The sequence below is a fragment of the Sarcophilus harrisii genome, chromosome 3 (genome assembly GCF_902635505.1).
Source record: "Sarcophilus harrisii chromosome 3, mSarHar1.11, whole genome shotgun sequence".
Lineage (NCBI taxonomy): Eukaryota > Metazoa > Chordata > Mammalia > Dasyuromorphia > Dasyuridae > Sarcophilus > Sarcophilus harrisii.
Genome location: NC_045428.1, coordinates 603405742 through 603433025, shown reverse-complemented (window position 1 = coordinate 603433025; position 27284 = coordinate 603405742). Strand labels below are relative to the sequence as shown.

Sequence of the window (27284 nt, the reverse complement as noted above, 5' to 3'; positions counted from 1 at the left end):
AGGGGATGATGCGAGGATTCTGATAAGGTACATGGAAAGGGAGTTGTGGGGAATGAGCAGGTTCTTCATGCTTCTGAGTGTCATTGACGTGACATTTTCTGGCATTCCAGAAAAATAAATGTCAGGTATCTTTAATGAGAGGGGATAAGATGTGGCGTGGTATGGTGAGTGCCATTGTAGGAATTGGCTCACTGAAGTGTCTTTTGACAGGGCTGTGTCTGAACCAGAGGATCAGCGCACGGGAGGGTGAGTCCTATCCCCAAATACTCCCTACCCCTTGAAGATATGGGTGGAAGGAGAGTGATCTTGACAACTGAGTCCTAGAGACTTCTCTGGGAGGTTGCTTTCATCCCTATTAAACAGGGCTCCAATGTTGTCATGGTACCCCTTGGCCCTGCTGCTTTCATGCCCTCTTGGGATGATATCCCTGTATCCTTGAGCTCACTCTGGCTCAGATTCTGGAACTTTCTGTTTTCCTTCTTCGCATTGAGGTGGTCCAAGAGCTCTCTTCAGCTCTTAAACCTTATATATTTATGTTCAACAAGTAAGGAAAACTCTTATTGATTCTTTCTTCACATGGCCCTAATCCTCTGGAATGGAGTTAATTGTACACACACACACACACACACATACACACACACTCACACACACATGTTTATATTTCTGTAAACATATATGTATAGATATAGATATAAAATCACTGTTCAAACATGTTTGCCTGATGGATTGATACGTTGATTTTTCCTCTAATTTTTCAGGCAAGGAAATCAAGCTCACAAGAGGCAACAAGAATGTTATGAATTCCCCAGCTAAACAGCATGGGGATTTTGTAGACTTAGACCTTAGAGGGGCTCTGTGGCTCTGCTTGTCCAACATATTTTAGAGACATAGATATAAAGACCCAGAGACTTAAGTGGCACAATGCTCGTAAATGGAAGTCTGGGAATTTGAAATGATGGCATGAGACTTCAGATCCATTGCCTTTCCACTAAATAGCAGCAATCTTGGAAGCCATTTCCTTTGGTCTGTACCTTTCCTTCTATTTTACTAACCCGCTAATGTGTCCATTTCTGATCAGGACAGGAAAGATATTCCTTTCTATTTTACTGACATTTCTGCTTGTCTCAGCCAATCCATTCTATCTCCTCTGAGAAATTTCACCTTCTTGGTCATTCTCTTCCTCACCTTCCAAGTTTTGATCTCTCCTGATTATTTTGCTTCTTCCTACTGCCTAAAAATCAAAATAACAACCTCCAGATCTCTGGATATATGAAAATGAATGTTTACATGAGTTATAATTTGTTGGTGTCCTCAATGTCACAACTAAATGCACATGAAAGTTGTTTGTACTCCTTGTCTCAGTTCCCTCTCCTACCTCGCATTTTCCATCTGTTTTGGACCTCATCCTTCAAAATTACTCTCTCTGCAAGGATTAGTTTTGTTTTAAATGACAAATTTGATGGCTCTTTTCATTCCTCATTCTTCTTGGACTCTCTCCAGTTTTTACGTTAATGAATACCTCTTTTTCCTTACTGCTCTCTCCTCCTGTTTGCTTCTTCTCAATTTCCTTTCTTGGATCATCTTTTATACTGTGATCTCTTGTCTCTAAATGCTCACTTAGTCATTTCATCATCTCTTGGGATTAAATCATTATCTTGACTCAGCTGAATTCCAGATTTATTTCCATTCTACCATTTCCTGGGATTGGACATTTTAAACTATCTGTGCTCTAGTCATCTAAAATGTGAAATATGCAAATTTTGAGCCATCTTTAAGTGTTCAAAGAACCATTTGTGCCTAAGCTGTGGTAGAATTTTTTGAGCTCATATTGGTCCAATCAGCTTTACTCTATCCACACTGTACTTTGACCCCCATATATAGATGTCACTTAGGTCCTCTTTGAGAATGAACGACAGTTACCTCTATAGTGCTCTCAAAATTGGCAAGTTCTAAACTTTCCTTCCTCAGAGAGAGAACCTTGCTTTCCTATTTCTATTAAGAACACCACCAACCTTCTAGTCTTCTAGATTTGAAATCTTAGTCTTATTACAGATGGGGAAAATGAATCTCAGGGAAGACAATAGACTTTGTCTAGATCATGCAGCAAATAAGTGTTAGAGATTGTCTAGAACTTGGAACCTATGACTTCTCAAATGTGTTCTAAACCAAAATTTAACTTTAGGCATTGATCCTTTCTGTGGTTGACAAGGCTAAGGAAAAGGAAAGTATGGGTTGAGTTTTATTGAGAAAGTTTTCCTTTTAGATTCATAGATTGGAAAGGGATTCTGGAAGGGGACCAGAGATTTCTATGGCACATCCCTCATTGTATGGATGATAAAACTGAAATGAAAAAATCTAATTTGTCCATGGTCACTCCAATACGTATGAGCAGAGCTGAGATCTGCACCCAAATGTTCCAACTCCTACTTCAGTGTCTTTTCTCTTCCAGGCCCTCTCCCCAAACCTAACTTCTTAGTTCAGAAAGATTTTATCCTGGTCCCAAAGGGCAGCATGATCTTCACGTGCACCATATCAGATGATGATTTGCCACCCCAGAAATGGACATATCTTCTGTTCAAGGAGGGGAATTCCAAGCCCTTGTTTGAAAAGACTACAGAAGCAAGCTGGTTGAGTTTACCCTACAGTTTGAGACAACCCAAGATTTTGGGAACTACAGTTGTAAGTACTTTAGCTCTCAGAACCACAAATAAAGTCAGAAGCCAGCACGGTCCTGGAGATTTCTGAGAAAGGTAAGAATGGGAATCTGGTTCTTTTGTTGTAGTTGTTTTTATTTTATATAATGTATTTATTTAGAACAATGAAAAAAGGGAAAATAGAAGGAAACCCAGAAGAAAAATATTGTCACATGCACATAATATAAAAGAGGATTCAGAATGTGTAAAATAAATTTCCATTCCAAGAAAGCATATATGATACTAGAACACATTGTATTAAGCACTGTCTATCTTTGCTTTTGCTTCCTTGCAGGCTTTTTTCATTGTCTGCTGTGTACTTCTTATTTTGCTCTTTTTCCTTTTCTTCCCCCACCTTCCTCAAGTAGGCTGCAGTAAGCATGGAGATATCCACATACATAGATATCTATAATTATTCTCAAATATGCACATGTTCATTCATAAAATTTGTGCCATGCTTGTTGATCCTCTGTCTCTGAGTGTGGATAGCATCATCCTTCATGGGTCCAAATCTTTCCATAGGTTTCTAAATTAAACTAATCATTTTCTATACCACAGCACTATTCCAATGTTACAATGCCTAGATCTGGTTCCATTGTGCAGGACAGAGGACTGAGAGGTTATCTTGAAAATTGAGCTTGTTGGACAGGGACAGCTCTGGTTCTCAGAGAGAAAAGTTTCTCTTATTAACGTCATGGATCTCTTTGCCAGGTTAATGAAACTATGGATCCTTTCTCAGAATAATGTTTTGAAATCCATGAAATGTAATACAAAAATTAAAAAGGAAATCAAATATATTGTGATAAAATTATCAAAATATTAATTCCCCTCCCAAGTTCAAAGATCCTAGAGCTGAGGAACCTCTGTACTAGGGACTCCTTAGCAGGATCACGAAGCTATGGTGAGAAGGCTCCTTGCCATATGGGCTAGTCAATAAGTATTCATGTAATGCTTACCACTTTCTGGCACTTGGAGGCACAGTGAAAAGCCTTCTCACCTATTTTTGCTTTTTTCTTTGTTTTGGTATTTTTCATAGCAGGTGGAGTGAATAATGATACCTTTTCTCTGGTGCCTTCAGGTTTACAAATTTCATTAGAAATGATTTCCTTTGATTCTCATGACACCTCTGAGAGGCAGGTGGTATTATTCTTCCTATTTTACAGAAGAGGAAACTGAGACTATAATTTAAGAGACTTGCCTTGAGTCTCATAGTTAGTGAATGTTTGGGAAGCATTTAAATTCAACTCCCTAATTCCAAATGCAATACTCTATCCACAGATCCCCACTCCATTACAGCTACTGAGAGAGTTGATGATATGGGATAGTAGTTTAGGAGAGATAGAATAGGGCTGAAAAGCAGACCTAGTATGTATTTGCATAAAGTTATGACTGAACTTATGGAACCAATGGCTTTACCTCGGAAATGTTGAACAGAATTGTTTTAGATTTATGTCTTAATCAGAGTAATTAAGTATTTCAGAATTAATTATCATTACAATACAATTAAAGACCTTGGCTTAAGAAGGCCAAGGTGAACTGCAGCAAATGGGGTCTCCAGTTGTTCTGATCTATATCTTGCTCCTGGAAGGCTCTGAGACGAAAGTGATTCTGGTGAGTTTATGCAGCTCTTCTTCACTCAAATCCAAGTCACTTGCATATCACATAATGCCACCTTCCTGATGTCATGATCGTCTTTCAGAAGGAAGGACAAGCAATAACTACAACAACAACATTATGGTTACTGCATAGAAGGATCTTTTGGTTCTACTCACTTCACTTTGCATTATGGTCTTCCTTTTTTTTCTGATCTGGGGCAGGATGGCTAGGTAGGTAATGTAAGTCATTTGTAATTCCTAATTCATTTAATAGTTAACAAAAAAAAAGATATTTATCTGACCAAAGTAGGAGAGTATCCAACAAGTGATATGGTTGGGAATCATGTTCAGAATAAACATGTGATAAATTTACTATGGCCATTCTCTTCTAGGGGTCCTCAAACTACAGCCCATGGCCACATGTGGCAGCTGAGGACGATTATTCCCTCACCCAGGGCTATGAAGTTTCTTTATTTAAAGGCCCACAAAACAATTTTTTTTTACTATAGTTCGGCCCTCCAACAGTCAGAGGGACAGTGAACTGGACCCCTATTTAAAAGTTTGAGGACCCCGTGACTTTGATAAAAGGTAGGTTTATTTTAAGTAATAGGTTACAGACAATAAACACCAGGAATAGTAAATATAAAATAGAGTTGGGAAAGTAAGAAAAAGACAAATCTCTTGGAGAACTCATGATTAACCAGGAGAAAGGAAATACTCTATGAGGTGGGAGAAAGCCATTGACTGCAGCTGAGACTAATCAGAGTTGGCTAGATTAAGGAGAAAGGTGCCATTATAGGGAAAGCACTATGAGGGAAGAAAGATAGTACTTCACAATAGGCTTAGTCCTGAAGAGAACTTTTCAAAGTTCTTTATCATAAGCAGATCTTTTATAGGGGTAACAGTTTTGGGGGTTTCTCAGGGAGACCTGAGAAGTAAAAGCTATAACTCAAGAAAGAGGGGTCAGGAGCCAGATGGAATGCACTTAGAGCAGTTCCCAGACCATGTCTAACTATATACTAATCAATATTTGAATAGATTTTTTGAAGGTACCCAGAGGTTGGGGGATGGATGAAGAGGGTTGATAAAGAGTTCCTCCCTAGATGATGTAAGAATTATCTGATAATCGTTTATTCATGAGAGGGAAGAAAGTAAGTCATATCACAAGCATAAGTAGTGTCAACCCCTTGAGTAGAGTAGGTTCAGGTAAATGAAGCTGCCATGAAGATTTACTAACTACCCAGCTTCCTAGCTCCCAAGATTCTTGTGGCTGCTTTGTACTCAGGTTTTGAGGAAATGGCATCCACTGACTAAGTTCTAAGTATCCTGAACCAAGACATGTCTTTCTATACCTTTTAAGGAAAAGCTAGTCTAACCTGCATAGGGAAAGAGTTAGGATCTTGCTCTTGCTGCTCCTGGGAAAGAATTGAAGAGGAGTGGGTATGGGAGTGGATCTGTTGGAGAATAGTAAGATTTGTAAGGGAGAGAAAGTAGGATGATATAAGATTACAATTCAGAATTCATGAATTCATGGAAATGGAAACCGAATCCTTGTGAGTGGTGTCAACATCAAGGCTATGGCCATTTCTGTGTATTCATGAGGAGGAGAACTGGGATAAGTTATGAAAATTGAGCAGATTGAGAAACTGGGAAGTTGGGCTATTTGAAGGAAATTCTATGTATATGTTGGAGCCCCTCAGGATGCTGGAAGGAGTGGAGTTGGAAAGAAAATATTTGAGCTAGGAATTAAACTAAAGGCAGCTATGTGGAACCATGGTGTCAGGAAGGCTCAAAACTCAACTTTCTGAGTTCAAATCTAGCCTCAGACACTTTCTAGCTGTGTGACTCTGGACAAGTCACAGTTTGCCTCAGTTTCCTCATATGTAAAATGAGCTGGACAAAGGAATGACAAATTATTTTAGTAGCTTTGCCAAGAAAACCTGAAATGGGAAGATGAAAAGTCAGACGCTACTGAACAGCAATAAGATGGCACAAGGAATAAGGCTATGAGGGCTGGAGCATGGACTCGCACCTCCTCAGGGTTCCCATACCTGTTGGTGGTAATTGATTGGCAGTTATTGCCTAGGAAGAAGATTGCTGAGAAAGAAGGTAGTCATAATCCACAATGATTTCTCTCCTCAATTATGTCTTTGGGGATTGAAGTGGAAGTAGATCTTGTGGTTTTCTATTCCCAAGGCTGATGAATTCATGCCTCTTTGTAGCCTCCCTGGGGAGATGTTGGTTAAGTTGGTGGTGGTTGTGGTTGGACTTTGTTGACATATTCTTTCTCCTATTTTCTCCTTAGGGCATCTTCTAGCTTCAGCCCAGCCGGTTCTTGAGTGTGGTACAGAACAGATCCCTGCTCTAAATTTGGTAAAATTTTCAATAGTCTTGTGTAAATGGGAGAGATGGCTGAGATGGAGGTAGAGGAAGAGTTAGGAGAAAGGGCAATGCCCCATGATCAAGGAAAATGGAGACAGAAGGAGGATTTCTTATTCTTAGAGAGGGTACAAATGAGGAAGGAAGGCCCTCGATATTACAAAGACATTGAAGTTATGGCAAAAGTTATGGGCAAAATCCCTTCTCTGATAGTCAATATTTTACTCCTTTGGCCGGGGACAAGAAAGATCCATACCTTTCTTTTTTTATTTTTATTTTTTTTATTTAATAGCCTTTTATTTACAGGTTATATGTATGGGTAACTTTACAGCATTAACAATTGCCAAACCTCTTGTTTCAATTTTTCCTCCTCCCTCCCACCCCTCCCAGATGGCAGGATGACCAGTAGATGTTAAATGTATTAAAATATAAATTAGATACACAATAAGTATACATGACAAACCGTTATTTTGCTGTACAAAAAGAATCAGACTCTGAAATATTGTACAATTAGCTTTGAAGGAAATCAAAATGCAGGTGGGCATAAATATAGGGATTGGAATTCAATGTAATGGTTTTAGTCATCACCCAGAGTTCTTTCTCTGGCGTAGCTGGTTCAGTTCATTACTGCTCCATTGGGAATGATTTGTTTGATCTCATTGCTGAGGATGGCCAGGTCCATCAGAACTGGTCATCATATAGTATTGTTGTTGAAGTATATAATGATCTCCTGGTCCTGCTCATTTCACTCAGCATCAGTTCGTGTAAGTCTCTCCAGGCCTTTCTGAAATCATCCTGCTGGTCATTTCTTACAGAACAATAATATTCCATTATATTCATATACCACAATTTATTCAGCCATTCTCCAACTGATGGACATCCATTCAGTTTCCAGTTTCTAGCCACTACAAAGAGGGCTGCCACAAACATTCGTGCACATACAGGTCCTTTTCCCTTCTTTATGATCTCTTTGGGATATAAGCCCAGTAGTAGCACTGCTGGATCAAAGGGTATGCACAGTTTGATAACTTTTTGAGCATAGTTCCAAACTACTCTCCAGAATGGTTGGATTCGTTCACAACTCCACCAGCAATGCATCAATGTCCCAGTTTTCCCACATCCCCTCCAACAATCATCATTATTTTTTCCTGTCATCTTAGCAAATCAGACAGGTGTGTAATGGTAAGATCCATACCTTTCAAAAATGTTTTTGCTTGGTTTAACTTTGATTAAATTTGATTAAAAAGTAAATATACTCCTCAACCCCCCAACCCCTCAGTCTGGTCACACAGATCCATGTCCAATGTCACCCTACTATGTCAGGGGTCATTTTGGGGCATGAGATTTGCTCTGTATAAGGAAGTACAAGAGAAACCATTGGGGACCCACAATTAGACCCAGGGTGGGGTTAATTTTTTCTTGACTTATGAGACCATCCCCACAGTGGGAGCCACAGTTGCTCCCATTCCTCAGATGCTGTGAGTTTAGTGATGGTAGAGCAATACCTTTCTACCCCAGAGCTTTTAGTGAAATATGAGAGTGGTATTTCTGAGGGAAGGTCAACTCTGGAGGGGATATTCTTCAACTTCCCTAATAGAACAGAATTAACACCAAGAACTTGACTCTAACATTGAGAATGAGGAGAATTGCAGACAATATAACTTTTAGTCTCTCCCCTATTCCAGAGTCAAAGGGCACCATAGTGGGTTCTTGGAAATGCATATTTATGAGATATCTTATCCATTACTTATGACCCATTCTATTTTTTTTTCTATTCTCTTTTCCAGATGAACTGAATGAAAATGTCACAATAAGGTAAGACAAGGGAGGAATTAAGGCTCCCAGAGAAGGAAGCCATGCCTCCAAAGCTCTCTGGGTTCAAGCCTAGCACTTATTCTACAGAATGGGTAATTAATGGAAGTATGGAAACATGGTTAAAGGTGATAACTCCTTCGGGACAATGGATACTGAAAATTGATTTTTTTTCCTTGCTTTAGTATCAAAAACCACTCTCATCATCAAATGCTGAATCATCATTCTCTTCCTCTTTTTATTGGCCTTCTTCTATCATCAACACTCCTATACTGGTGAGTTTGGGAAGAGAGTGTGAAAGCATGAGAAAATAAACAGTGGGATGAAGCCTGGAGTCTCAGTTTCTTCATTTGTGAAATGAAGCTCTATCAATCTATAAGGTCCCTTTCATCTATGATGCTGATAGAATTGCTGTTCCTGTTAATATTCTCACTGGGGACTCCAAAAGAAGGTCTATTGGGAGGATGAGAAACTTGGTTCACCTCCAACTCTTGAGTTATTGCCACTCCTCCTCTTATATGATCCTAGACTCTATCCATTAGGAGGCAGCCATTGTAAGGAAAGAGTAACAGGTGTGGCTCTCAAGTTGACTTCTCAGTTTGGTACTTTGCTTATCTGATAGCATCCTTGGCTGATGTCATCTTCCCTTTATGTGTTTGGCTCCTCTCAAACATGTAGTACTGAAAGAGGAAACCAAGAATAAATGTTCTAAAAGGAAACAAGGGAGGGATATATGGTACCTGATTGGGGACCTCAGTTACTGTCAGAGCCTATTCTCCATGGCAGGTATAGACATGGATAAGAAGAGACTGATACATCAGTAAGCAATACCTATTCCATCTGCCTCCTGGGAAATAATTCAGAAATAACTCATTGGTCCTAACATTTCCCTGGTATCATCTGCTGATTAGTTGTAGATCCGGTATTTCTTCTTGCTCTCAGTGCTAAGTGATATTCACAGATCCTTCTTCCCATTTGTATTCTTTCTGCAGAATTCAGGGGTTGAGGACCAACAAGGAGTGACATACATCCACTTGAACATAGAGATCCTGAGTAAGGGGAAATCAGTCCCCTCTATGACACCTCAAGAGACTGTAATATATAGATAACACTGTAGCTTGGTAGTAAGGGGCAAGCAGAGACATATGAGTCATTTGGAAAATAAACATGAAATTCAAACAGAGGGCTAGGGATTCAAAGTGCAACATGGGCATATGATTCCAAGCTTGAATCATGTGAAGCACTTGAGGGAGAAGGCACCTGGCTTGTGATATACCATGGGCAACTATATACTGTTCAATACCTCCTAACTTTGATTTAGCAGCTATACCAAACAAAAACCCTTTTAAAAGCATTTAATCTTAGAGTTATAAAACCACAATATATCTTTCAACATCTAGTGGCAAATTCTGATAGATGCATAAGATAGGACATCATTTGCTTCTCTTTCTATGAATATATCAAATTGGAATTGTTTTGTTTTTGAAAATATTTGAAAAGGAGGGAGATTGAAAGAAATGTCTGGAATATAGGTCAATATGCTCATATTTTTCTTAATATTGAATCAATCCTGCATTCCTGGTATAAATCCTATCTGGTCATAGTGTACAATTCTTGGGATATATTGCTACAATCTCCTAGATAGCATTTCATTTAAAATTTTTGTATCAATATTCATTAGAGACATTTATCTATAATTTTCTTTCTCTGCTTTTGCTCTTCCTGTTTATGTATTAGCACCATATCTGTCTGGCTAAAGGAATTTGATAGAACTCTTTCTTTGCCTGTTTTTCCAAATAGTTGATATGATATTAGAATTAATTGTTCTTGCTTAATAAAATTCACTTCCTCTATCTGGCTCTGAGAATTTTTTTCTTAGGGAGTTAATTAATGGTTTGTTCAATTTATTTTTCTAAGGTGGAATCTTTTAGGTATTCTATTTCCTTTTCTGTTCATGTGCAATTACACGTTTGTAAATATTCAACCATTTCAATTCATTTATATTGTCAGATTTATTGGTATATTAAATAAAATTATTAACCTATCAAACAAAATAGCACCTAAGAATTGTTTTCACTGATGGTAAATCTACCCTTTTCATTTTTGATAGTAATAATTCAGTTTTCTTCTTTCCCTTTTAAAATCCAATTAACCAATATTTTATCTATTCTATTGTTTTTTTTTTTATAAAACAGGTTTCTACTTTCATTTATTAGCTTACTTTTTTTTTGCTTTCACTTTTATTAATCTCTCTTTTGATTTTTAGGATTTCCAATTTTGTTGGAATCTAGTTCCAGTGAATAGTGAGAGTGTGGCTATGATGAACATGCATAAGCCAGATGGAAAAATCTGTCGAGCAGTCCACTTATTAATCTGAGAGCCAGAGTTTATATATTCTTTAAGCTAGTGCTACATTAATACCAGGATTAAGCTAGTATTGCATTAACACCAGACTCAAGCTAGGTGTTGCTTTAACACCAGGTGTCTACAGATGGCATTGTGTACATTCCAGGGTTAATGTATATATCATACTTTGGCATTTGAGTTTGACATTAATTTTAAGCAGTAACTAGGAGTAACAATAACAGTGGCATATAGCTGTAACTAGTGGTAACAAAGTATCTATCACAACAGACTCATAAATAATATAGTATAGTATAGTCCTAGTAAATAGTATAGTCCCATCTTAATCCCTTAATACATTGTAACAAGGGATAATTTTTAACACTGGATAATTTGGGGTCCATTTACCAACCAGTTTCACTTTCTCCCCAAACCAATGGGGTCCAAGGTACTCTGAGGGCAAGGTTAATGATCTCATCTTCTTAAAGTAATTCCTGCTGAGAATGGGCATAGAGCTGAATCACCTACAGATTCCCATTCCTTTTTGGAGGGGTGGTAAATTGGTACTGATTGAAGTATCCAATGGTTGATTCAGTTCCTTGAAGCTGGTCAATATAGCTATAGCTGACCAAAATCTAGAATGAAAAACAAATCTAAAATAGAGGTTAGGATAATCTGAAAAAGAGACAAGTCCACCAGAACTGCTGTAAAATGTAGAGAGAACAATATAGATTGGCCCTCAGCTTTTCACATAAAGACATATATTTGTGTCATAGGATAAACAGTACATGCAAATGTTGAAGGTGTTTCAGATTTAGTTTTAATAAACAATAAAATAACAGATCTCATAGACAATCATGTTAATTGATCTTATATTATTTTAGAAACCTTTAGGAACTTTATTTCATATAGATATAAACATTTAGTAACAGATAACTTGGCCAAATACTCATTTGCCTACTTATTTAGGATATAACGTGTTAGAATCCTTACAAGCTATTAAGTCATTAGAACTGATAGAGACAATAATTATCTAATTTATTTTTTTAATTTACTGAACCATGGTTCAGTATGATTGATCTGATCTTATATGGGCCAGAACTTGAAACAAGGTACTAAGTGGAACTGATAGAGAGTTCATATAAGCAAGAAGCTCTTAGGGCCAAAGAGCACTCTGGGAGAGCCAGAAGCCCTCTCTTGGAGGCAAGACAGATTCATTCCAACTTTCACCTTGGTGCTGGATGGAGACATTTGGAAGAAGAGAAGCTGAAGCTGGCAGAGGCAAAAGATTAGCAGCAAGAGCTCTTGGAACCAAGCAGAGAGATAGGCCTCTAAGAAAGCTAACCAGGCCCAAGGAAAGAGATAAGAAATAAACGTTTGGATTTTATCAGCTGGCTGTATTTGGAGTGATTATTACTCTGAACCGAAACTAAGGCTGCCTCCAGAGAACCTCCCCGAGAAACCTACTCTCCCAGAAAACCATCTTAGAGAAAAGAAGAACACCACAATAATGACTACTTATTTGTGATTGAAAACAGCCAGATATTATATAATTGAATTGTGCTCATGGCTTCTATTGACCATTTGCTCTGATTATAGAAATTTGCTAGAGGAAGAAAATACAGGGGTATGATTATAATATTATCAAAACTGCTTCTTCAGGCCTCAGCCTGGGAGTATACATATGACAGGATAAAGCATCCTCAGCTCAATTTAGATCCAATTATAATAGTTCCACCTTATAGCCAGACTCAGGAATAATCGGGTGGGTTCTTATTTAAGGAGACACAACTTGGAAACTGAGTCAGAAGGATTCTACCTTGAGCAGAGGCCAAATTGTCTCCCGACTTCTCCAGATACAGACCTCTACCTGTAATAGTTCGGGATCACATTTCTCTGAGTAGCTTATGATATTTCTCTCAAATGGTGAGTTATTAACTTCATGATCAGGAAATCAAATGTGAAACTGAAAAGAATGTCAATTTTCCTTCACAGGCTAATTGTACACTATTTCAAAGTCCGACTCTTTTTATACAGCAAATTAACTGTTTGGACATGTATACATATATTGTATTTAACTTATATTTTAACATATTTAACATGTATTGGTCAACTTGCCATCTGGGGGAAGGAGTGGGGGGAAGGAGGGAAAAAATTGAATAAAAGGATTTGCAACTGTCAATGCTGAAAAATTACCTATGCATCTATCTTGTAAATTAAAAGTTATAATTAAAAAAAGAAAAAAAAGAATATCAGTTACAATCCCAAGAGATTTCATCACTAATAGCAAATTCTACTAATATCTTTGGGCTAGATAAATTATTTTTTTAAAAGTTTACCAGGACTTACATAGGAGATTTTTAAAAAGTTCTTTTATATGTTTAAACTCATCCTGGTGCAAAATATTAATCACTAAACAAGCTTATAGATTCTTAGTGAACACATTCCTTGTTTAGGAATTATACATCCTAAACAGGCTCATTTCTCAGGGTGTGATGATCTTGTTTCCCCTGATGGTTTAAGAAAACTGGCAAGCTTACAAATCAAGGGGAGTTGACAGAGACCCCAGGCAAGAGGCTGAGCTTGCTGTTGCCTACCCCAACTATTCTTTCTGTTTTCATGGGCTATGCTGTTTCATATCTCCTCCCACTTTGTGAAGAGGGGAAAAGATGCTGCATTCCCTCCTACTTGAAGGTGAACTTACAAGGCTTTCACCTCCTCTCTTATTCTACACACAGTAATATCCTTCTCCATAACATCCTATCTCCTATCTCCAACTCTTTGGACTGGCCTTCCCCAGTCCTGGATTACCCTCTGTCTTGTTCTCTGCCTCAAAAGACTCCCTACTTCCATTTAAGAACCAACTCAAATACTATTTCTACATGAAACCTTTCTGGATTTCCCAAACAGTGAGGGTCTCCCTTCCCAGGGTCCCCCTTCCCAGATTACCTGGGATTAAACTTCACTGTATTTGCAGTGTCCCAAAAAAATCTTAGCACAGATTTAAGCTTTCATACAGATAACTGTATAAATATGTATACATATACATGTTAGATCCAATATATGTATTGTGTATGTAATATATGTAATATGTATTGCCAGCTAAGGGAAGGGGTTGGGGGAAGGAGGGGAAAAATTGATACAAAAGGTTATGCAAGGGTCAATGTTGGAAAAATTACTCATGCATATGCTTTGTAAATGAAAAGCTTTAATAAAAAAAAATAAATAAATAAAGGAAAATAAAAAGAAAGAAAAAAAGTAAATTAAAAAGATAAAAAAAAGAACTGGCTGGCATGATGGCAGTACTGTCAGTGATCAGAAAATAACTGTGGAAAATGTACAAGGACAATTCTCCTGATTTTCAAAGAGAATATTTTCTAATTTCTAAAACTAGTGAAAAGTTTGATTTTAACTAATGTCAAAATTCTCAAAGTTCCATCATTAATGCAATTGGAAAATATTTAGAAAGGAAAACATGATGGTATACTGAGGAGGCAGAAAATCCCTTGAGGTTTTTGGTTTTGCTGAGGCAATTAGGCTAAGCGACTTGCTCTGGGTCACATAGCTAGGAAATATCAAAAGTCTGTGAGACTTTGTTTTGGGTGAACAAAAGCTCTACAACTCCAGAGTTTTTGCTGGTCCCTTGAAAGGAGAGCACATTCTTTCCTTTCTTCATCTGCCTTTGATTTTCTCTCCCTTGCATTTACATGTGAATCAGACTAGGTTTGAGAGTGAATTGGGCTTCATTGTCTAGATTGCCTAGTCTGGTAGTTGTTATTTAGGAAAGTGGAGAAGGGGTGGAGATAAGAGCCCTGGAGAATGATTAGGGTCACAAGTTCTCCCTAAGTTACATAAATTTTCTTTCTTAAACCAAAGTAAACTGGGATCTTGAATTTTAAATTATTACCTGGTATAGGAAGTCAACAAACAGACCAATAAGCCAGATTTAAAACTTGTTTCCTGTCTTTTCTGGGCTGTTCAAAGCAAAGTGTGGCTCATTGTTCCTGGGGAAAGAACTCTGAATAGAGCATCCTGTCTTTGTCAGCTAAAGACTTTCCAGCCTCCACAACTTAGTGGATGCGAGTAAAGGGCAGTAGGGGGCCCTGATGAGCTGAACTTCTTCACAGCCCAGCCTTAGTCAAGAGAATAAACCCCAATAGGAGGACTTGCAAGAGCTGAGTAATTTTCACAAATGCAATATGTTTAGTTTGATATGACCTGCTCTTTATGAACCCATGATTTGGACCAGTCTGGGGCAGGATCAAGGAGCCTGCTAAGAGGAGTGTGAACTCCTGAAATATTCTTATGTCAGCACTAACCTCATTTCCTCTTCTCCTCAGACTCTACCCAGTCGGTTTATTTTGTGATCAATCTCTTTCACATCAGCCTGGTTGGATTGGTCCTCCTTGTCATGGGGAAACTTTTGGCCAGTAAATGGAACGGCCTGAGGAGTTGAGGATGAGCCAGAGGATATCTGCCTGGAGCAGTAAGGCTGGACAGACAGAGATCAAAGGTTATAGGAACTTCAAACTAACCAGCAAATATTGAGGGAAAGAGATCAGGCAACTCTGGGCAGCATAAGAAAACTTGGATCCAAACCCAGCTAATGTCCAGAGCTGACCATCAGAAACCTTCTGTCCCCTTCCATTGGCCCAGTACCAGGCTTCCTGCTCTCCAGCCCTGCTTCTCTTCATGCTGTATCACCAGGTCCTCTCCTCCTTGTATTCACTTCACACATGGCATAAATGGGTGACCCCGGGTTCTTCTAATAAATAAAGAGAAAAGGTAAAATGTATTTCCCAAATAGCAAAGCTTCTGAGAGTTATGAAATTCTTGAAGAGTAGCAACAATTCTCAGCTCTGACCCACACTATCTGTTACAAAGCACTTTTTAAAACCATTGCTAGGTGGTTTAATGAGCAGAGATCTGTAACTTACAAAGACCTGAGTTCAAAACTTATTTCAGACATTTACTAGGTGTGGGATCCTGGGTAATTTATTTAACACTTTCTCATAGCCTCAGTTGCTCTATCTGTAAAATGCAAATAATAACAGCATCATCTTCATAGGGATATTAGGAATATCAGATAAGATATATTTATATATTTGAAAGTTCTTTGTAAACCAGATAGATATAGATGTAGATATATGCACATATACATACACACAAGCATATCTCTATGTTTCTCTATGTATACATACACAGATATATATGCATTTTATAAATGCTGATTATTAACATTATACAATAATCAACCATGATAGACTGACCTCTTCTCAACAATACAAGGATCCAAGACCCCAGAAGATTCATGGTGGAAAATGCTAATGATGGCCAGAGAAAAATTATGATGTCTTCATGCAGATCAGAGCAGACTATTTTCACTGTTTTTGGTGGTGGTGGGAGGTTGGTTTTTCCTTTTTGTTCTATTTCTTCTTTTACAACATGACTAAAATGCAAATATATTTAATGTGATTGTATGTGTATATATATATATATATATATATATATATAACAAGATTAGCTTGTCATCTTGGGGTAGAAGGAAAGGGAAGGAGAGATAATATTCTGAAATTCAAAATCTTGTAAAATGAACGAGAAAACTATCTTTACATGTAATTGGAAAAGTAAAATAATAATTACAAAAATAAATAAATAAAGTTTTGAGTTAAAAATAAATGCTGGCCATTAATAGTATTGTTATTACTTGTCATGAAAGCAGTGGCTGTAATTATTTCCATTTGACAGAGGAGAAATCTGAAATTCATGGAGAGGTCATGACTATCCCTGTTCCAAGAAAGCCTCTCTGATCCAAGGTCTCTTCCTTTTTGATCCATAAATGTTCTACAGCCTCATGCCTAAAATCTGCTCCATTCCCAGTTGAATTTACAACTCCTTTTACTTATGGTAGAGTATCTTGGTTCCATTACGATGGGAGCTCCTTCTATCCTATATCAGAATACCCTTCCCTGACATCCCTCTTCCTCTACTTTTCTCTCCATAAACTCTTGTCTCTAAATCTGATTCTCTTCAGTATTTGAAGTAACTATCCAATGATTAAGAGTCAGTCACCCACTGAATTTATCCATTGCTAGGAATTAAGAGTTGCTTTATGGATGAAAGGAGTGGATTGCTCAGGATGCTTTTATTTCATCACTTTTTATAACAAAATAATGTTCAGTCCCAGTATAAATCACAACTTGCTTGTCGATTCCCATTTGATGGGTAGTCTCTCAATGTCCAATTCATTGCCAACACAAAAGGGATGGAATAAGTACTTTTATACACACAGGCCCTTTTCCTTTTGCTTTTGATTTCTTGGATGCAGACTTAGTAGTGATATCTCTGGGTCAACAGCTATGCACAGTATTATAGGCCATTTCAAATAGTTCTAAACTGTTTTCTAGTTCCACAGTGCCTCTTTGAGCCACCTCTGGCCACTGGAAGAGACTGTTTTCATTTGTTTATTCCATTGTGGGTAGGGTAAACACCCTCCCAACTCATCTAAGGCTTTGAGATACTTCCATTATCCTCAGTGTTGTTTGGCCCATCTGCTGAAATGGTTTACTTTGGTATGGCCATTGGGCATGTTCCAAGTCCTTTGAGCCACTAGTGAAGTTTGGTGATCAGGTGCCCTCCCAGGGAGGGAGGGCAGTCACTAAAACCTAGGAAACTGGTTTCTCTGGAGCAGCCTGGGACATCACACATGGACCTATTTCTGGGATTTCTTACTGCGTAATCAGAGGAGCCTTCATATGAAGAGTCAGGCACTCAAGGAGGCCCTGTGTCTGAGACTGAGATCCCGCTCCCTTCAGCCCTTGCTCTTCAGGCCCATCCTTTCAGCACTGAACAGGGACAGGGGTGTCCTTGCTTTGGATGCTCTCCCTGGTGGGGAATTGGCCCTCAGTCTCAGGGGTTTGGTCTCATGATCTTTGGAAGACTGGCCTCCTGCTGAGGTTCCGGACCTCTCAGAGGGAGAGTTCAGCAAGATGTTCTCCAGGTAATGATTCTGAGGGATGGAAAGAGGTGGCCAGACTGGTGGGAGGAGACAACAGGTCCCCCTACACATCCTGAGCAGGACCTCGCTTGGGGCTTGCTGACTCCTGCTGTGGCTCACTGAGGTCTGGGAATCTTAGTGGCACCATGGACCCAGACCTCCTGTGTCTGCTCTGTCTTGGTGAGCCCCTGGGCCGGGCTGGGGGAGGAGGACGGTGGGAGAAGAGTTTTTGGCTCGCACACTGAGGGGTATGGAGATAGACCCTCGGTGCTGAGGCAGCGTTCTTGGACTGAGTAGGTCCCAGATAAAGAACCTTTAGGGGAAGTGGCTGGAGGGAGTTTGGAGTCATCAATAATCTGAGCTTCTCTTCCAGGGCTATGCTGCATCTATGTGATTGGGGCACAGTCAGGTGAGTGTTTTCCTTTGGGACTGTTTGTTGAGGACAATTAGGGAGGGAGAAGCTGGGATGGGTCCACTCCATTGGTCTATTTCTGACTATCAGGGAGGGAGGGGGGGCCTCCATTGATCTATTTGTCATTCCCAAGGGAATCAAGAAGGGAGAAGAGGGACCTGAATCCCTCTCCTATTCCTCTCATAACCATCAGGGAGGGATAAAGAGAGGATGGCTTGGGATGAAGCTGTGCAGTTATTGGGTTCCACAAATGATTATTTCGGAATTAAAAGCAACGCTTCTGAACCAGGACCTAGTTCTCTTTATACACCAAATTGCACAGGGTCCCCTCAGGCTGTGTAAGGGGGGATTCATACCTCATTATCCTCTTGATGTAACGAACAATATGCTCAGGTGAGAAACTGCTTTGATTGCGTTATCACATAATTCCCCAATGGCATAAATCAAAAGGAACAACCACATTGGACCAAATCATATCAAGTCCTTGAATGGAAGCCCCTGATGAGGTTTCAGTCTTGACTGCAAGAACTGGGTGCCTTCTGGAGCCAGGGGAAGCCCAGGCAACATGTGCAGGAGCATTCCAGCAATGGGTCAGAAGGAGGCTTTGCAGGGCTTGGAGACTCCCTATGACTGTCCCCCTGTAGCCTGTGGTTGGGGCTTGGCACACTTTCTGGCCTCATTCTCCCAATACAGCTCATCCTTTGGGAAATTGGATTTCATCCTATTTTCACTTTTCTCCTTCCCAACTTGAGTCTCTCCCCTAATTCATGGAATAATTCTTTAACATCATGTGGGAGGCGCCTGGATCTGAGCAGAGAACATCTTGTTAGCTGACTTACTTGGGGTTGGGCAGATGAAACAGTCCCTCTTACACTACTAGGGCCCTTCCTCCTTGCTCTGTCAGGCCCCTGCATAACCAGGAAACCCAGATCAGAGCCAGCCTCTCAGTGGAACACTTGTGGATGGCTCCAGGCAACAGGGATCCTGCCTGTGCCCCTCCAGGAGCCTTACACCCATCCCCTGTCTTGAATGGATGCCTGTCGGTGGGCTTCCCCACTCAGCCATTCTCTGTTGTGGGTGATGGAAGGATGGCGGAGCAGGGGAAGGATGGGATGCGGAGGTTCGCCACCCGGCTCCTTTCCCAGTTCTGCTTCTTTGTGCTCTTAGGTCTGGCAGGGCATCTCTGCAGTCTCAGGTTACTCCTGAATAACAAGGTGAGGTCAGAGTAGCTCATGCCTAAGGGCCAATGAGGCTGCCCCTGTGTAAGGGGCCCAAGGCCAGAGGCTGGGTTTGAGCTGGGAGGTGAGGCTTCCTTACCCACAAGGAAGCAGGGAAAGGGGAGCTCCCTCAGGGCCTGGGAGGGGGTGACAAGGCTCCTGAAAGGCCCCTGGACGTGGCTGTTCAACCTTCTCCCCAGGGTTGTACATGAATGAGAAGTCCAGGTTGGCTGGGACCTAGTGGTCTTATTGTGGAGAGGGCTGTGCATGTGTGTGTGCATGTGTGTGTGTGTGCGTGTGTGTGTGCGTGTGTGTACATGTGCATGCAGTGACCTGTGAGCCTGTGTGCACACCTGTGTGAGCCTGGCTCTGTGCTTGTCTATACCAGTCTCTGTGGGTCTGTTTGTTCCCAGGCCTGTGTGTTTGTGGGTGATTCTTTGTCCCCCCCCTCTTCCTTTCTTCACATTCACCACTGCCCTTCGGGCCCTCTGGGGCCCAGAATATCTCTGTGACCTGGGTGTGTACAGGCCCTAGGGGCTGGGTCAGGGGGCAAAGGGCAGCCCTCAGCCACCCTGCCAGGCTCTCATTTCTCACTGGACATGGAGGTTTGTGGGGGGATGGAGATCACATGCTCAGAGATGCTGAGTCAGTGGCTAGGGAGGCTGCCAGCCTGTGTGGGGATAGGAGGGAAGAGCAGGGCAGGACTAGACCAAGGGGAGTCTACCTGAGGGGCTGGGGAAGGGAGAGGTGTGGGGGTGGGGAAGATGCAGCAGAAGTCATCTGTTCCCCTCTCAGTTTCCTTGTCACCCTTGCCCACTAAGTGCTAAGCCCAGGATCTTTGTGCCTCCCAACATGGAAGCCAAGAGATACGGCAGCGAGAGGGCTGGGCCAGGAGTCAGGAGCCCCTCAATTCAAGTTTAGTGTGGGACACTTAGCAGCTGTGGGATTCTGGGCAAGGCAGGTAACCTTGGTCTCCCTCAAAGTCTCCTGGAAAATGAGGACAGTTTGAGTATTCAGCACCTAGGCTGTGAGGGTACAATGGGACAAAATCTGTCAAATGCCTTGCACAGCACCTGGCCCCTAGGGGGCAGTGTACAAACACCAGGAGTCCTTATTATCTATGACTGTGATGATCATTAATTCTGGTCCAGGAGGTGGAAGCCTCAGGCTCCTGCCCCAGTCACAGACTAGTCAGGCTCTGATTCTGGGCTTTCCTTTCCCCTCCCCCATATCCTTCCTGTCTCTCCCAGAACCTCCTCCCAGGCCGACTCTCTATGTCCAGCCGGGTCCTGTGGGGGCACCAGGGAAGGAAGTGACCTTCAGGTGCAGGAGACCATCATCGTCACCCAATCGGTTGGTGACATTCCTTCTGCTGAAGGTGGGGACACAGAAGCCCTTGCAAAAGAAACATGAAATCCTTTATGAAACCAATTTCCCCCTGAAATCTCTGAGTGCCCAGGACTCTGGGAACTACAGCTGTGTGTACTACTACACTTCCCGCCCACAGATCAAGTCGGAAGCCAGTGAGACCCTGGAGGTCTGGGTGACAGGTGAGAGAGCAGGGGCAGGACTGGGGGGCCACAGCGGGCCCTGGGTTCTTGAGGACGGTTTTGGACAATGAGGAGCCCCTGTGAGCCGCGTGCAGGGGAGTGGGGGAGCCAAGGGAGGAGGCCCCATGGGAGGGGCCACCCTGGCCAATGTGACCGAGTTAGATGGAGGCAGCAGCAAACTTCACTCCCTGAGAATGAGCGAGGTGGGCATTGCTCCTGCAGGGAATATCTGCAGCCTTTGGCCCGGAGGTGGCGCCCTGCCCGGAAGGGAGGTCAGCCTTTGGGGCCTTGTGGCACTGGTGAGCCTTACACTCCCAGAGGACACTCCAGATACTGCCAGGGAGGCCTTTCTAATGGAGCCCTGAGAACTCAGAGTGGGGTGTGGAGCAGTGGGGGTACTTTTCTCTGACACTGTGCAGGGTTGGAGTAGGGGTGAACTCCAGTGTGTATAGAAAATAAAAAACCCTAGGTAGTTTTTTAAAGAGTTGAGTGAAGTTCTAGTGAGGCAGGAAAGGCAAAGAGAGGTTGGGAATAAAAGAAAGAGTGGCAGGGGATCCCCTGAGACTCAGCAATCCTTTGGAGCCCTGAGAGCTGTGGTCTGCTTTCTCCCACAGACAGCTCTTCCAAGCTCTCTCTCAGCCTGGCCCTAGTTCCAAGGTAACCCTGGGGACAATGTACCCTCTCTGTGTTAGGCCATCCTGAGGTGTGAGGTTTGTTCTGTACAAGGATGGAGAGGGATCTGCCTGTGAGCACCAGTGAGCCCACCCAGCACGGAGCAGAGTTCTCTTGATCCATGTGAAATCAACTCAGACTGGAAGGTACAGGTGCTCTTTATTCCTTGAAAGAGATGGCCCTTGTCCTGGCTCTGCTCAGTGAACTCCTGGAATCTTCATAATACAAGGTGAGGGCTGGATGCCTGAAAGTCCATCTGAAGAATGATTGTAGGTCCCCTTTCCCTAAACTCTCAGTCTGCAGAATGGGCAAATAGCCCAGGAATCCCTTTGGCTTCACTGGGAGAGTTGGAGAAATAGAGGAGGGAAGCCCTGCCTTTCCCCGGAATTTCAGGGTCATTGGGATTCCTGCTTGGGAGCTGGTAGGGTTGCTTTTCAGAATCTTCTACTTCCTGTGATCTTACTTTTTCATTCCATGTTCTAGAGGAGTAGAAATGAAAGTTTCTACAAGACGTAAGGGTCCATCGAGATGTGGAAAGGGATAGTGACCCCTTGGATCTGAGCTTGGGGGATCATTTGTGAGAGGATAGCAGAGCCTTATGACTAATGTTTTACTTTCTCTCCTCCAGTTAAGGAACTAAAACCATCCTCTCTTACTGCCCTCAGTGTTCCTTTATACTCTTCCTCCTCCTCTTCTTAACTTTTGGCTGTCATTGCCATGCTCAGATTGGTGAGTTTGGGGAGGAAAGGAATGAAACAGAAAGGGAGTTGAGGGATTCAGTAGCATGGGTACCACTGGGACCTCAGTATCTTCAGCTGTGAAAGTGGAGGCCAACCTGAAATCATCTTTAAGGGTGCCTTTCAAGTCTAAATCACAGGCTGGACTGACCCAGGTTTCCTTTCTCTCTCAGCAGTGATTTCACATGGAGACACCTTCCAGAAGGTAGGGAGCTTCAGGTCATCTTCCTTGCCTCCTTTGTTTAGTGTGATCTTTAGATCTTCTGTGATTCATTAGGAGAGAAGGATGAGTGATTTTCCCAGCATGAAATAGCTCCTCAACCTCCAACCTCTTTTCTTCTCATTGATTCCTAAGGTGCCTCAGTTGTACTTGGTTTGTCTGCTTTCTTCCAAATCTAGAGCTCCCCAACATGATACTGAGTGTAAGTGACTGAGGAGGTGGCGGGGCAGGGATCCTGCCTGGGTCCTTGGGAAGGCCTGATCTCAGGAGTCCCAACTGACAGAACCTTTCTCTCCAATTCAGATGCCTGGGGACCAAATGCAGTAGCTGAGGACAACTGTGAGTTATTCTCATCCCTTCTGGGAGGACCCTGCCTCCTCCCCAGTCTCAGACTCATCTCTCCCAGCTTCTCCTATATTCTAGCTCTTGGTTTCATCCACTTCTCAGTAACTGACCCATCATCTTGTTCTTTCTTCCTTCAAAGGTATCATCACAGTATCACTTGAGTGATACTGGTTGATCGCTCCCCTGCCTTGTTTTTCTTTAGGTTCCTGAGGCTGAAGACCCTGAGGGGCTGACCTATATCCAGCTGAATCCAGAAGCCCTGAAGGAACAGCAGAGAGTCCCTGGGAAGATGGGCCCTGATCCAACAATGTATGCTGTCTTGTTTGGTAATGATGAACAAGAACTTCTTGTTCTGTGTTCTTTTCTTAGGATCTTTTGCTAGATAATTATCCATATTCCCTTCCTCAATGTGGGGACCCTTTGGATTCTTTTTTGACTTTTCTCCTCACACTTCTGGTGATCTCTCATCTTTCTGGTTTTATCACTATAACCCAAGGGTCTAGGCCTTTTCCCTGAACTCTAGGCCACATCACAGTTGCTAATTGAAATTTCCAATTGGTGCCCTATAGGCATTTCCAACTCTATTGTTCTAAGCAGAACTTTTTTGTTTCTTCCCTCTACAAACATTTACAACTTTCTCCTTTTTCAAACTTCCTTCCTTCTACTGAAGGCACCGTATTCTTTTGGTCTCTCATGGCTACAAATTTGGAGTTATTTTTAAATCCTCTTTCTGCTCATCCACAGTCATTTGCCAACTGCTATTCCAGCCTCATTTCTTTGCTCATATTGTCACTTTTCCAGGCCTTTGTCACCTCTCTCCTCAACTACTTCTTTTTCTTTTCTTTCTTTCTTTCTTTCTTTCTTTCTTTCTTTCTGAGGCAATTGGGATTGATTGGGACTTGCCCTGAGTTACACTCCCAGTACGTGTTAAGTAACTGATACCAGATTTGATCTCAGGTCCTCTTGACTTCAGAGCTGGTGCTCTATCCACTACCCCAACTAGCTTCCCTTCCTCATCTATTTCTACAGCATATTAATTGAGATTTCTGTATCTGTCCTCTTTCCTCTGTAATCCATCCTCCAGAAAGCTGTGAAATAAAATTTCCTACTGCTCCAGTCTGACATAGTTGATATTCTGCCAAGGAAGCTTTTATGTCTTTCTCTTACCTTTAGGATCAAATATAATTTCTCCAGTTGGGCATTTGAAGCCCCTGTCTTTCTAGACTCATTGTATGTTGTTAGCCTTCACTTTCTCTCCATTTGAAATAAACTGAGCAACCTGTTGTTCCTCAAAACAGCTGAACTCCCACCTCTGGGCCCTTCCTAAAGGATTTCTCCACTGCTTTTCCACCCTTGGAAGAGTGTCTTTTGGAGTCTTCAAGACTCAGTCCAGTTTATCCTCTTATAAGCAACCTTTCCAGATTCATGAAAATGGAGCATCTTTCCCAATAATTACATTTCCCATTCACTATTGGTTTTTCTTTTTTCAATCCTCGCCTTAAAAAACACCAAATAAATGAACACTTCCATGTAAAGGAGCAGAAAGAGGTTTTATGAAATTGATTTTTATATCAATCTTACTTTTCTTTTTGGAATCTATAATAAATTAAACATGCAGCTTTCTTTTGTTTGGGGATGATTTTATTAATTTTTTTTCATATCAGCAGAGTTTTTTTCAGGATCCTTCCTCTTCCTCATTCCAAGGAGCCGTTCTACTATATAAGTCAACAGATATTGAGCATCTGGTCTCTAAAGGAATTATGAATAAGCACTGGGGATTCAAATAAAGAAAAAGATGGCTTCTGTCTCAAGGAAATCACAGTCTAAAAGAGGAGACAACATGCAAACAAATACATTCAAATAAGCTATATACAGAATTAGTAGAATATAATGAATAGAAGGAAGACATAAGAATGAACAAAGGCTTCCTATAGAAGTTAATACTTTGAGAAAGCCAGGGAAGGTAGAGATGAAGGGGGAGACAACCACGGAAGACATAGGAGATCAGAAGGGAAAATGCCAGGAGTTAAGAGATAGAATGTCTTGTTTAAGGCAACAATAATGAAATCAATGTTACTGGATCAGAGTCTGTGTCTGGGGAGTAAGATGAAGCTGACTGAAAAGAGTGGACTGGGTTATAAAGGGCTTTGATAAGGAAAGATAGGATTTTGTATTTGCTTCAGAAGGTGACAGGGACTCTTGGAATTCAATGAATGTGTTGGGGGAAGTGACAAGACTGGACCTTTCTTTTAGGAACATCACTTAAGTGCTTGAATGGAGGATTGATTGCTGGGGAAGGTTCTTAAAGCAGATGCCAACTATTGCAAAAGTCCAGATATGAATGAGGTGATGAAGGCCTGCACTACAAAAGCAGGAGTGTCTGGAAGAAAGGTGTATTTGATAGGTTCTGCAAAGATTAAATTGAAAGGTCCTGGCATAATATTGCATATGGGGAGAGGTGAGATCTTGAGGAATCTAGAATGATTCCTAAATTGTGAGACTAGAGTCTGGGATGATGGAAGCCCTCTACAATCCCAGAGAAGTGAGAAAGAAGGGAGGTTTTTGGAGAAAGATAATGAGATCTGTTTGGTCATAATGAGTTTAAGATTGAACATCTAGTTCTAGATGGTAGATTGGAGGTCTGGCAGAGAGACTGGGAAAGGAAAGGTACATTTCAGAACTGTCAGCATAAAGATGGTAAAACAAATCCTTGAAGGCTCATGAGTCATCAAGTGAAATAGTATAGAAGGTGCAGAGGAGAGAGCTCAGGATAGAGCCTGGAGGGACACCTCTGGTTAGAAAGTATGACCTGGAGAAGAGGGAACAAAGGAGACAGGCAGCTCATCAGATAGGAAGAGGAAAATCCAAAGAGAGTATTGTCCTAATAACCTAAGAGAGAAGAAAGTATAAAAGAGGAGGATGGAAGGTTGGAGTTAGTTTTGGGGGTGTGACAGCATATAAAAGACTTGGATGTCATACAGAGAATTTCATATATTATTTTAAGTTGTAGGGAGCCACATCACATCAGATGTGAGATTTAGAATCAGTAGGGCTTGGAAGCAGATTAGACATGATAGGGAGAGTGAGAGGAAGTTTCTGCACTAAGGTTGTGAGCCTGGGTGAGGGAGTAAGTTGGTACCTTGACAGTGACAAAAAGGAAGATGGTAGGGCTTTGTATATGTGAGTGAGTGAGTGAGTGCTTGAAATGTGTGTGTGTGTGTGTGTGTGTGTGTGTGTGTGTGTGTGTTTGTGTGAGGCTACAGAGTCCAGGTTTGTATCTATTGACTTTAAGATGTTTGTGGGACATCCACTTTAATATATCCAGTAGGCAGTGGGTGTAATATTCTCTTCTTAAATGTAATGTTCTCTGGGTGCAGGTTTTGAGGCCTCTGGAGGCTTCTGGCCCATAACAAGTGGGGAGATGGGAATCTACAGAAGCTGGACAAATAAATTTGAGGAATAGTGGCACAGAGATAATTGAATTGATGAGAGATGGTGGGATCATATGAAATAAAGAGGGAGAAGTGAAGAAATTCCAAAGAAGAGCCTCTATGGTTAACAGATGACCTGGATGAAGATCCTGAAAAGGAGAGAGAAGGAGAAACACTCAATAGGTGCAAAAATCCCAGGTTCAGGAAACCTAGAGAGGAAAACATAAAGACAAAAGGGGTTGAAGAAAGGTCAAGAAAGAGAAGTGTTGAGGAAAAGCAAGTTGATGTGTACATGAGCAGAGAACGCCTAGTCAACTAAATTAATTGGGGTTGGGCAGGAAATAGCTCCTCTTACACTACTAGTACCCTTCCTTCTTGCTTCTGTCAAATCCTTGTATAACCATCAAACCTAGATTAGATACCACCCTCTTCATGGAACAAATCCTGGTTGGCTAAGGCAGCAATGGTTTTGCCAGATGGCCCTCTTGGAGTGCCATACTTAAGTCCATTTCCTGAATGGATGTAATTTAGGGTCATTCCCCACTTAATCATTATATCTTATAGGTGAAGAAAATGATCTAGTGGGGAAAGATGAGATTAGGAAGTTTATGATCTAGCTTCCAATCTGCTTCTCTATGATTTTAGGCATACCAATTCACTCTTGAGACCTAAGTTTACAGTTATATAACAAGCTGAGGAGAGAATAGCCCTAGTGTAAGGTCCCTCCAATTCTGAGACCATTGAGGTTGCTTCTATGTCTATCACTCAGGAGACTAAGGGCCTCTGAAGCCAGAGGCTGAGTTTGAACTCAATTTTCAGGCTTCCTTATCCATAAGGGTATAGGGAAAGTACAGCTTCCTCAGACCCTGGGATAGTGTGAG

At 41.4% G+C, this 27284-nt stretch overlaps 1 long non-coding RNA gene and 1 pseudogene across 1 annotated transcript; both read left to right on the top strand.

Moving 5' to 3' along the window:
* Window positions 1-214: 214 nt before the first annotated feature.
* On the top strand, window positions 215-21069 carry LOC116422712 (annotated as a pseudogene).
* On the top strand, window positions 6584-10468 carry LOC116422938. The gene is made up of 4 exons (XR_004233431.1): window positions 6584-6661; window positions 8455-8482; window positions 8665-8754; window positions 9472-10468. It is a non-coding gene; the product is annotated as an uncharacterized LOC116422938 (long non-coding RNA).
* Window positions 21070-27284: the final 6215 nt, after the last annotated feature.